Below are 12,479 nucleotides of genomic sequence, written 5' to 3'. Positions count from 1 at the left end.
GCCGCTTCAAGTCGAGCATGAAAGGCCGCTGTCAGGTTTGGGAATGTGTTGTGTGTGTGTGTGTGTTGGGGGGGGGGGGGGGGGGCTGAGTAGGTCTCATTAGAAAGGTCTATATCTTTGTAAATTATAGGACAGGATGGGATAGTTGCTGTTTGAGCTCATGCTAAAATAAAGCTCCCCTGTCTGACAGTGGTTTGGACAGTGGGGGCTGAGTTTAACCCATTCATGCCCAGGATTGCACTCTGACCTCTGAACTTTTATACACCACCAGTTGTCCCATTACTTTGTACTTTTACATTACTTTTGACTTTAAAATACAAATATATATATATATATATATATATATATATATATATATATATATACACTTAGACGTGTAATGCATATGTAATAGATATTTACATATTATTTATATCATGCATATGGTATATTTTATTATTACATGTATATATTTGTATATATATATTTTTTATAAGTATATATAAATATATACCCACACATATATATATTATATTATATAACATTATATATAATTTACTGTGTGTGTTTCTGAGTGTATATGTATGTGTGTGAGTGTGTGTGTGTGTGTGTGTGTGTGAGTGTGTGTGTGCACCTCTGTAAATCAGATGTGTTTTTGCTAACGGCTGTTCTGTACTTTCAGAGTTTTATCCATAATCTCATTTCCAGTTGTGGGTTTTGGCTGCAATGCCACACACACACACACACACACACACACACTCACACACGTCTCGCTTACTCAGGGAATATGGCCATGGTTCAGGAGCCCACAGCTCGGGCCACCCGCTCACGGGCGCTTGGGGGTCGTGGTGAGTTTAACGGTGTGTGTGAGTGCCCGATCCAACACACACACACACACACACACACGACACACACACACACACACACACACACACACACCTGCACTACGACGTGACCCATAAATGGCTGAGAAGCACAGCATCTGTTTTCTGCACAGGTCAGGAAGAAGCCAGGCTGTTGTTTGTGTCTGGTATGTTGAAAATATTTACTGTGTATTGGATACAGGCATTCTGCCTGTGTGTGTGTGTGTGTGTGTGTGTGTGTTTGAGTAAGATATGTATGCAGACTGCGTGATATAGACAGAATACCATGTTGCGCTTATAGACCCACATTCACAGGCCTTTAAAGCAGTAGTTATTTAAGGTAAGGGATAATTAAGGTGGATGGATGGATGGATTTACTAATTTAGGGCTCCAAACTGGATGGATGGATTTATAATTAGGCAAGGATTTTATAAGATTTGAGGCTAAACTTAAAATGATATGGTCAGAATATCTTATTGTGATTAATAGAGCTACATATGTCAGTGGAATATTCCAAATCCATATTTTACTGTTATTGTTGCTACATTCAGTTATAAAAATCACCATTTCTACAAAGGTTTCAAATTGTAATCTAATTGGAGTTTGTTACTGTATGTATGGAAAGGGAGGAAACTGGTTGCCAGATATTGTGTAGTAAATTCAGTGTTGACGTTTTCAGTGCATTTGATTTTTTCACAGTTGGGTTAAAACCTTGCTTCAGTTTTCACTTTTTTTTTACCATCATTTGACCCCAGCTGACCTTTACAGAATTACTTAATACACATAAAATCATGAATGTCACAGAAAAAAAAACTTGTATCTACAAAATTCCAACTTTACAGGAGGAGGAAAAAACCTTCTGAACTTTCAATGGAAGTCAATAGAAAAAGATTTTATTCCAGGTAATTTTGGAGCGTTTCTATTGTCGGTTTATTATGAAATTCTAAAACAATGTAAAGAACAAATGCCACATTTATATTATGAAGAAAAGTGAAAAATAGAGATAGTCTAAGATTTTGTTTTACTAAATTCTATTGAAAAGTTGTAGCAAATTCATTCAATTTATATTATCATAATATCAACACAGCTGGATTAAAACCATTTTAATATAAATTTATTAATATTATTTAATATTGTGACCATATTGCTGCTAGTTTTTTTACGTATTTCTCTATGTTTCCCACTTTTTCCCACTACGTTTACCAATATTTATGTCTAACCTTTTAGATTGTATAATTTTATTTATTCATTAATTGCTCTTTGAGTGTAACTGGGGCCTTAAGATCACAAATTCGCTCCACCCCATGTACCACATGTGATGTGAATGACGATAAAGTCTCCTTTATCCCTCATCCTTACATTACTGTGTGAGTATTGTCTGATGAGTAGAACACCAGAAATAATCCAAAGTGAATATGTATCCAAATAGTCCAGTTTGATGGATTTTTTGTTTTTATGGTCCAAAATGACCATTTTGGAGATACCAGGTCTTGATCTGAAGTTATGTAAGTATAGTTTCTTTTTTTTATCTTTACTTGTTACGTCACGTTTTATGTAACATTTGTTTCAACATTAAAACCTGACAGACAGCAGTGTGGCAATGTGGAAGGGGCAGTATGAAGCCCATCGTCACGTAAACAATATGTGTATCAAATATTATCGGATTTGAAAGATCAGTCAAATCCAATCTCGCTGATTAGAGTGTAATATTTCTATATTTCTAAATGACCTGTGGATACTTCTGTATCCTTATCGAAAACACCACCCCGTAACAGCATAAGCCGCTGCACATACGAGCATATTCAAGGCTTTGGTAGTGTCAGGATGGCAATAACGGTTAAGAAGCTGGGTGAAGTGCGGCCCAGCTCCCGCTGTAAATCCAGTATGAATTATGCAACTTCTTAACATTAATATTTTGCAAGACTCATTTCCTCTCTTGCTCGCTCACTCTCTCTCTTTTGCTCTCTCTGATGTGATCTTGTGATCAGTGGGTTCTTGTACTGGGTGTATGTGCACTCTCGTACCCCTGTATATGTGTGTGTGTGTGTGTGTGTGTGTGTGTGTGTGATTTATCATTGTTAAGGGACCTGTCGGATAGCTCCTCCTCATGGGTCAGCTGATGCTGTCTTGCCCTAGGCTGCGGAACCGGGGATCCGTGCTCCTGTAATTGAGCCCCTGGAAAGAAAGCGTGGGGAGGGATGGGGGGTGTGGGTGGGGGGCGTGGGGGATTTGTGTGTGTGTGGGGGGGGTCTCGGCGGTCAGTAGACTGAGAGCAGGATGTTCTCTCGGAGTGGACCGAGCTCACCTACACTTGTGATGTTCAGCAGCTGTGATGCAGCTCCGCCGTCTGTATCTGTACTCACTTAGTGCCGAAAAAATATCAGGAACCAGAAGTGGGCGTGGCTTACCGCCACATTTGCAAATGAGGGCACTAAGTCCAGTCTGGTTTAAAACTTCAGGAATTATTTCAGAAGTTATTATTATGGCTGTGCTCAAGTCTGGTCATCAGGACAGTAGGGATTATTCTGGAGAGGAATTTACATGTGTTTAGGTCTGAGTAGCATGATAGTTGTCATAGAAACATGGGATTATTTTGCAGCTTAAGAAAATGAGTATAGGTCTGGTCATCAGGACAGTTGATATAGAGGTATAGGATTAGTCTAGAGATTAATAAAGCTGAGTTTATTCTGGAGGTTAATAAAGCTGGGTTTATTCTGGAGGTTAATAAAGCTGGGTTTATTCTGGAGGTTAATAAAGCTGGGTTTATTCTGGAGGTTAATAAAGCTGGGTTTATTCTGGAGATTAATAAAGCTGAGTTTATTCTGGAGATTAATAAAGCTGGGTTTATTCTGGAGATTAATAAAGCTGGGTTTATTCTGGAGATTAATAAAGCTGGGTTTATTCTGGAGATTAATAAAGCTTAACTGTGGTTGCTACAGTTTGCGGGATTATTTCAGAGATTGGTGGAGAAATCCAGCTGTCTCCTACAGTGTAAAATACCACATTTATGTCCAGAGGATGTGTTTAGCCAAGCATCAAGTAAAAAACTAAAAACAGGAGGCAAATGGACTTCAGGTAGTCCACTGAGCCAAAAACATCGTCCACGTCTCGGCCAAACACACCGCATTTCTGGACAGCTTAAATGTCTGGAGCATCAGAGCAGAGAGTGGAGGGAGTTCTTGGCCTGTGAGGAGTCTGGATAGAGAGGGGCCAGGTGCTGCACTTCCCGCTGGTGGTGTGGAGACGATGAAAATACAAGCTGGATGCTCTAGAGCGTAGACGTACTTTGCTCTGATGCTTTGGCTATTAAACTAATGGTCTTAGCAAGCTGAAACCGGACAGTTGGAACGGGTCTCGAGCTCACAACTCTGCCTGAAATGCTCTGGACGTCACACAGAAGTCCTGGTCCCCTCAAACATCTCCAGAAACCCAGCAGAAATCATCCCAAACATCTCCAGAACCCCATTATCCAAAGCTTCTCCAGAAAACCAGCAGAAATCATTCCAAACTTCTCCAGAACCCTAGCATCCCAAACTTCTCCAGAACCCCAGCAGAAATTATCCCAAACATCTGCAAAACCCCAGCATCCCAAACTTCTCCAGAACCCCAGCATCCTAAACTTCTCCATAACCCCAGCAGAAATTATCCCAAACATCTGCAAAACCCCAGCATCCCAAACTTCTCCAGAACCCCAGCATCCTAAACTTCTCCATAACCCCAGCATGCCAAACTTCTCCAGAAACCCAGCAGAAATCATCCCAAACATCTCCAGAACCCCATTATCCAAAGCTTCTCCAGAAAACCAGCAGAAATCATTCCAAACTTCTCCAGAACCCTAGCATCCCAAACTTCTCCAGAACCCCAGCAGAAATTATCCCAAACATCTGCAAAACCCCAGCATCCCAAACTTCTCCAGAACCCCAGCATCCTAAACTTCTCCAGAACCCCAGCAGAAATTATCCCAAACATCTGCAAAACCCCAGCACCCCAAACTTCTCCAGAACCCCAGCATCCTAAACTTCTCCATAACCCCAGCATGCCAAACTTCTCCAGAAACCCAGCAGAAATCATCCCGAACATCTCCAGAACCCTATCAGAAAATACCCACACGTCTCCAGAACCCCAGCATCCCACACGTCTCCAGAACCCCAGCATCCCACACGTCTCCAGAACTCCAGCTTGAACCACTTGAGAAATCTTCCTGATTTCTTTTCAAGAATTCTCCACAAACGCCTCCTTAATAAATCCCAATAAACCCAAACTTCTCAAAGAACCTCCCCAAACTGCTCTCCTTGATCAATCACCTCTCCTCAAGGACTCTCCTCTAGCGATCTCCCCACACTGCCCCTGAATTCATCAAGAAATCCCACCCCCCCTTTTTTCCCAGCACTATTAGTCACTATTAACCAGCATCACTGTACTGGGAGTCCTGTGCCCAGTCCATGGGTTCTGGGTTCAATCCTGGGGCTACAGGCTGAGAGGGCGTCCGTATTGAGGAAAAGCACCATAATAGAGATCAGGGTGTGAGTAATCGTGTGTCTCGCAGACTGCGAAGACAAAAGTGCTGCAGACCCTCCACTAGCTTCAGGTCATGCACACACACTCATTCACTGACCACCTGTGATCAGCAGAGGAGAGAGGCCGGAGAGCCGAGCCTCTGTATCAAGAACTGTACTTCACCAGCAGTCCAGGAGACGAGTGGAGTGAGCAGAGCCTGGAGATGCTGAGGAGCCTCCAGATTACACACCTGTCCTTATTTAATGTGGACATTTTTCATACGCTTCTGATTTTTTTTTTTGAAGCGGCGGCTGGTGTGTGTGTGTGTGAGTGTGTGTGTGTGTGTGTGTGGGGAAGAAAAGCCTCAGGTGTTTCTATAGATTCGTCATTAATTAGAAAAGGCTGCTAAGTCTACAGAGCACAGCAGAGCAACCTACTGCCCTGAGGGCTGTTTGGAGTCTCTCTCTCTCTCTCTCTCTCTCTCTCTCTCTCTCTCACTCACTGTATATCCCTCGACCACTCTCTCACTCACTCACTTTCTCTGTATCTCTCTCTCTCTCTCTCTCTTACTGTATATCTCTCAACTTTTTCTCACATACTTTCTTACTCCTCTCTCCTCCTTTCTCTCTCTCTCTCTCTCTCTCTCTCTCTCTCTCTCTCTCTCACTCTCTCTCTTAGTCTGTAACTCTCTCTCTCTCTCTCTCTCTCTTCCTTTCTCTCTCACTCACTGTATATCTCTCAACTCTCTCTCACTCTCTCTCTTACTCTGTATCTCTCTCTCACTCTCTCTCCCTCTATCTCTCTCTCACTCTCTCTCCCTCTAGCTCTCTCACTCACTGTATATCTCTCAGCCACTTACTCGCTCACTCAGTTACTCTGTATCTCTCTCTCTCTCTCTCTCTCTCTCTCTCTCTCTCTTCTCTCTCTCTCTCTCTCTCTCTCTCTCTCTCTCCTGAGCGGTGTATTAGATCAGTGGGCGATCAGAGCGTTAGGCCGAGCGGAAGTGTGACAAAAAGATAAGCGATGATGATGATGACGATGAAGACAGTACATTAGGATATTGATCGGGACGAGCCGCTGTTCTGATTACACACGCTCATACTGACAGGAATCCAATGAGTGGGCGAGAGAGATCAAGAGAGAGAGAGAGAGAGAGAGAGATACAGAGAACGGCCTGCAGTCTTGTAAACGCTTCCATAGCGATAGTATTACAGTGGTGTTGCAAGGTGGTGGTGCCTGCTCCCCCTTATTATCCTCATTCTGTGATATTGCTCACAGGGTTGTGGGTTCGATACCCGCTGCCACTACTGTGTCCTTGAGCTGTGCCACTTAACCTCTGTGCTCCAAAGGTGGCATAGCATGGCTGACCCTGTGCTGGGGCGGTCGTAGCTTAAGACCAGAAGGTTGCTTGTTTGATTCCCCTGGACAAGCATTCCAGGGGAATATTGCTCACAGGGTTGTGGGTTTGATTCCCACCGCCACTGCTAGGCCCATGAGAACGCCTCCTTACTCTATCTGCTCCAGGGGCAATGAAGACCTTCTGTGCTGGTGAGGGGCAAGAGAAGTCAGGTTGGGACCAGAAGGTCACTGGGTCAATTCTCTAGGAGTGGTGACTGAGGTGCCACATGATTATCGCTGTGGACACATGATTATTGCTCACAGGGTTGTGGGTTTGATAGCCAAGGTACCCCGCAAGGGAGCCAGTTGCTCTCAGCTCTGAGGTGACGGCCCACTGCTCTTCTTTCATACACTCTCACACACACACACACACACACACACACACTTACACACACACAGTATCTCTTCTGTCAGTGCCTAATGAAAACAGAATAACTGCAGACCAGCTGCGTACAACATAAACACGCATTAGCATACTATGTGTGTGTGTGTATGGGGGGGGGGGGGTGTATTTGTAATTGCATGGAAGCTTAAGCGTTTGTACAGTATGTGTGTATGTGCTGGCATAATAGCAGTGTGTGTGCACGTGCCAGGGGGTCCGTGGCAGGGTGTCGCCCGCCAAGCATCAGAGACATTAACTAACTTGTGCTTTATAATGGAGATTAATGAAGTGAAGGACCGCCAGAGGGGTTGGGAGGGAGTGGGCCGATGAGAGAGAGACATAGAGAGAGAATAAGAGAGAGAGAGAGAGAGAAGCTTAGATCTGAAGCACATCCTGAACTCCTCTGCTGGTCAAACCGCATCACCCTACTGGAAGCACAGTTCCTCAGGGTTCCTCAGTGGTTCCTCAGCTGTTTCTCAGGACCCAGCAGTGCATGGTCACCCCCACCCACGTTCCCTCACCTGTGTGTGCTAGGAACCGCTCCGGCCCGGTCAGCGTAACTCATTAAATTCATGAAATGTAAAGCAAACATGAGATCTGATGTTAGTGGCAGAACTTTATCTTCTGTAAACAGAGAGTGATGGAGAGCAGCAGATCCACTGTTCCAGTACAGGGTTATTACAGCGCAGATGGGACATGTGATATACGTGTGTTTGATTTGGAACAGAATCCATGAGAACAGACATAGGCAGGTCTCTCTGTATGTACACTATTTGACAAAAGTATTGGGACACCTGCTCATTCATGCTTCTTCTGAAATCAATGGTATTAAAAAGAGCTGATCCTGCTTTTGTTGGAGTAACTGTCTCTACTGTCCAGAGATGAAGACTTTGTACTAGATTTTGGATCAGCATTGCTGTGAGGATTTGATTGCATTCAGCAACAAGAGCGCTAGTGAGGTCAGGATGTTAAATGATTGATAACCACCTCATCAAGAGAACACAGTTCTTCCACTGCTCCACAGCTCAATGTTGGGGGGCTTTATACCCCTCTATAGCCCACGCCTGTCATTTATTAGGCAGCATGGCATCAATAGGTTCATCAATGTTTGTGTGTGTGTGTGTGTGTGTGCATTTGCACTTCTGTGTCAGCAGTGGTTGCAGCCTAAAGTAGCTGAATGCGTTCATTAGAAGGGGTGTCCACAAACATTTGGACATGTAGTGTGTATGTACTTCTCTCGCTCCCTCTCCGTCTCCGTGTGTCCTCCCTCTCTCTTTCTCTCTCTCTCTCTCTCTCTCTCTCTCTCTCTCTGTGTCGATGACTGGGGCCATCTGTGGAATCGTTAGTGCTGATGCAACGAGCTGATTGGTTGTTTGGCTCGAGGTCACACTTTGTCGTGGGAAATCTGCGAATGTACGAGATGGAGGAAGAGGAGGAGGAAGAGGAAGCTCCATGTCTTCACACTCCTTTTCTTCCCTCCTTTTCTCTTTCGCTCTCTCCTTTCCCACACCAGCACTGTAGCGAGCAACGTGAACCTCTGAGAGCTGCAGTGCTGACCTGTATCCCAGTTCTGACCTCAGCTCGAATACAGGCCTGAGGTCAGATCTGAGGCCCGGTTTAACCCTTTAAAGCCTTTTACTTAAGAAAGGGTCTGTTCAGATTAACTTAACACACAGTGGGTCGACTGGACCACCATCACCAGCTATAATAACAGGCCCATATAACAGTATTATATGTATGTAAGGATCCATATACAATTAAAACATGCCCATGTATGATGTATGTATGTATGGTTTTATATATATATATATATATATATATGTGGCATGTTATTATTATTATTATTTTAATTACAGTTTGCAGTTACAGTATTATATAATTTAATTACTTTAATAATTTAATAATAATTTAATAACTGTTATTATGACATACTATATTTTAATTAACACTATATATATATATATATATATATATATATATATATATAAAATGCACATGTGTATGTGCTATACATGTGTGTGTGTGTGTGTGTGTAATCTGAAGCTCAGGGAGTACAGTATAAAGCTATAGTTCACACCGCAGTAATGACAGGCTTGTAGAAGCTCCAGCTGGTCCTGCCGCCCCTTCTCCTGAGAAATTCTCTCTCTCTCTCTCTCTCTCTCTCTCTCTCTCTCTCTCTCTCGCTCTCTCGCGCACACTTTCTCTCTCTCTCCTCTTTCTCTCTCCCTTGTGCCTCTTTCCTCTTTGTTTTCTTCCACCTCTCTCCTCTCCCTCGTCTGTCACCACCATCCTCTCTTCTGAATTTTCCCGTCCCGTTCCCAGTGCAGAAAAGTGCAACTGCTCTACAGCTTCATCTCCGTCTTCTCCTTCGTCTTCTTCATCTTCATCTTCATGGTTCACCTGTTTTTCAGTAACAGTAGTTCTGGGGTCGTGAAGGGAAGTTAGGGTCAGCCCAAAAGTCTGCAAAACCACAGAGGAGACATCTGATCTGAACAGTGTGGCAACTATACATACAGCCTCTCTAAATGTAGGTATTGTGATATACACTGAGGAGGCGGAGCTACAGTCTCTCATTAGGGTGAATATTAATAATGCTCTAAATGTAGGTATTGTGATATACACTGAGGAGGAGGAGCTACAGTCTCTTATTAGGGTGAATATTAATAACGCTCTAAATGTAGGTATTGTGATATACACTGAGGAGGCGGAGCTACAGTCTCTCATTAGGGTGAATATTAATAAGGCTCTAAATGTAGGTACTGTGATATACACTGAGGAGGAGGAGCTACAGTCTCTCATTAGAGTGAATATTAATAACGCTCTAAATGTAGGTATTGTGATATACACTGAGGAGGCGGAGCTACAGTCTCTCATTAGAGTGAATATTAATAATGCTCTAAATGTAGGTATTGTGATATACACTGAGGAGGCGGAGCTACAGTCTCTCATTAGAGTGAATATTAATAATGCTCTAAATGTAGGTATTGTGATATACACTGAGGAGGCGGAGCTACAGTCTCTCATTAGGGTTGAATATTGTTTTGTCTAGCTAGTCACCAGTTCCTATGAGCTCATTTGTGGGCGGAGCTTGGATAGGCAAATTTATATTATATAATACAAAACCTCTTCAATCTCTTTCTACAGCACTCTCACGCATCTTTATGTGTGTGTGTGTGTGTGTGTGTGTGTGAGAAAGTGTGTGTATGAAAGCCCCACCTCAGTGCAATACCCCAGGGACCTCCAGCAGAGGCTGCCATAATACCAGCTATAGTGGGGAGGTGTGGAAGAGGGTGTTTTTCAATATGTGTGTGTGTGTGTGTGTGTCTGCCCTGTTTAGCCTCTCTGGCCAAGGCCCACACTCCCAGTGCCAGGCTGTATTTATCTATTTATTAGCTGTGTTATTGTTATTAAAAGAGGATCGCCACAGCGACCCGCTGGGTGAGATTGGGAGCTGTGATTGGATCTTTCCTCTTTCAGAGAGGAGAGGAAGCAGCCCTGGGGCGAGCGAGGAGGGGAGGGACTAAGATGAATAGAGAGAGAGAGAGAGAGAGAGAAAGGGAAAAATGAGAGGGAAATAAATAAGTGAAGAAAGCTATGAAGATAGAGTAAAAGAGAGAGAGAGAGAGAGAGAGAGAGAGAGAGAGAGAGAGCGCATATGGAACAGGAGAAAGAGAAAGGGGGGGATTGAGATCGATAGAGAAACAGAAAAGGACAAAATAAAGGAGCGAGAGTAAAAGAGAGAGAGAGAGAGAGAGAGAGTGAGAGCTAGAGGAGAGCGCGAGAGAAAGAAACTGAAAGAGAGAAAGATGAAGTGAGAGTAGCAGAGAGTGAGAGAGAGAGAGCGAGAGAGAGAGAGAGAGAGAGTCCAACCAGGGGACACAGACAGGCCGACCCGAGGAAGCCATGGAAGTGGCAAGCGACAAGCGGGAGCTAGGCTAAAAGCTAACCCTAGGCCAATAGGAGAAGGCAGCAAGGCTGATTGGCGGAAACAGTGAAAGCATGTAGGTGCTAGGCTAAAAGCTAACCCAATTGGAGAAGACAGAAGGGCCAACCCGAAGAAGCCGTGGATTTGAGCAGAAACTAGGCTTAAAGCAAACGCTAGGCAAACCCGGAGGAACGTGCAGTGCGATATGTTAGCCTAGATCACCCTAAATCACTTCCTGTTCGTATAAAACCGTATACAGTCGATACCTCCTAGATTTAGTGTGTACTTTACAATTTCGGTACGATAACAGGGTGGTTAACAGGCTTGTGAAGTGGAATCTGAGCATTTTCCACCCCAACCAAGTCACACACTTCCTCTTTACACACCAAACAGCAACGTACACACACACACACACACACACTCACACACACACACACACTCAGTACCTGCATTCGATCGCACCTTTAATGGGTTTGGTGTCTGCATTCGAGCTTGACAGGCATTAGCAGAGCACAAGTGTGTTTTAGGCAGGTTTCGGGAGCCAAGAATAGAGGCAGCGTGTGTGTTCTGGCACAGGTTAGGTGTGTGTGTGTGTGTGTGTGTGTGGTGTAAGTGAAATGCAGGCAGCTGGGATTTATATGCCCTCTTTGTCACGTTGTGCTTCTGGAACACACACCCATACACTCCACACCCATACACTCCACACCCATACACTCCACACCCATACACTCCACACCCATACAGCCCACACCCATACACTCCACACCCATACACTCCACACCCATACAGCCCACACCCATACAGCCCACACCCATACACTCCACACCCATACAGCCCACACCCATACACTCCACACCCATACAGCCCACACCCATACAGCCCACACCCATACACTCCACACCCATACAGCACACACCCATACAGCCCACACCCATACACTCCACACCCATACAGCCCACACCCATACACTCCACACCCATACACTCCTCACCCATACACTCCACACCCATACACTCCACACCCATACAGCCCACACCCATACACTCCACACCCATACAGCCCACACCCATACACTCCACACCCATACAGCCCACACCCATACACTCCACACCCATACACTCCACACCCATACAGCCCACACCCATACACTCCACACCCATACACTCCACACCCATACAGCACACACCCATACAGCACACACCCATACAGCCCACTTAATCGAGCATAAATTTCTTACTTGTATCAGCCACAACATTAAAACCACCTGCCCTATATGGTATCACTTTACTTGGATGGTCCGACTAACCTTGACTGTCTGTCTGTCACTTTTGGTTCCTTGCTGGCCCCACAAATGGATACCTACTAGGGGTCAGTGATGACCCTCAACCCCCATCTTAGAAGGGGCTTAGAAGGCACCCTTATGAGATTAGGATGT

The 12,479-nt window shown here is 44.5% G+C and overlaps 1 protein-coding gene across 3 annotated transcripts in view; it reads left to right on the top strand.

The window, feature by feature from the left end:
- Positions 1-12,479, top strand: part of LOC140573616 (transcription factor COE1-like) — a 123,293-nt gene that overhangs the window by 94,882 nt on the left and 15,932 nt on the right. The window lies entirely within an intron of this gene.

The sequence above is a fragment of the Salminus brasiliensis genome, chromosome 12 (genome assembly GCF_030463535.1).
Source record: "Salminus brasiliensis chromosome 12, fSalBra1.hap2, whole genome shotgun sequence".
Taxonomy (NCBI): Eukaryota; Metazoa; Chordata; class Actinopteri; order Characiformes; family Bryconidae; genus Salminus; species Salminus brasiliensis.
Note: the sequence above shows the minus strand (reverse complement) of the source record. Positions and strands in the feature narration are given on the sequence as shown.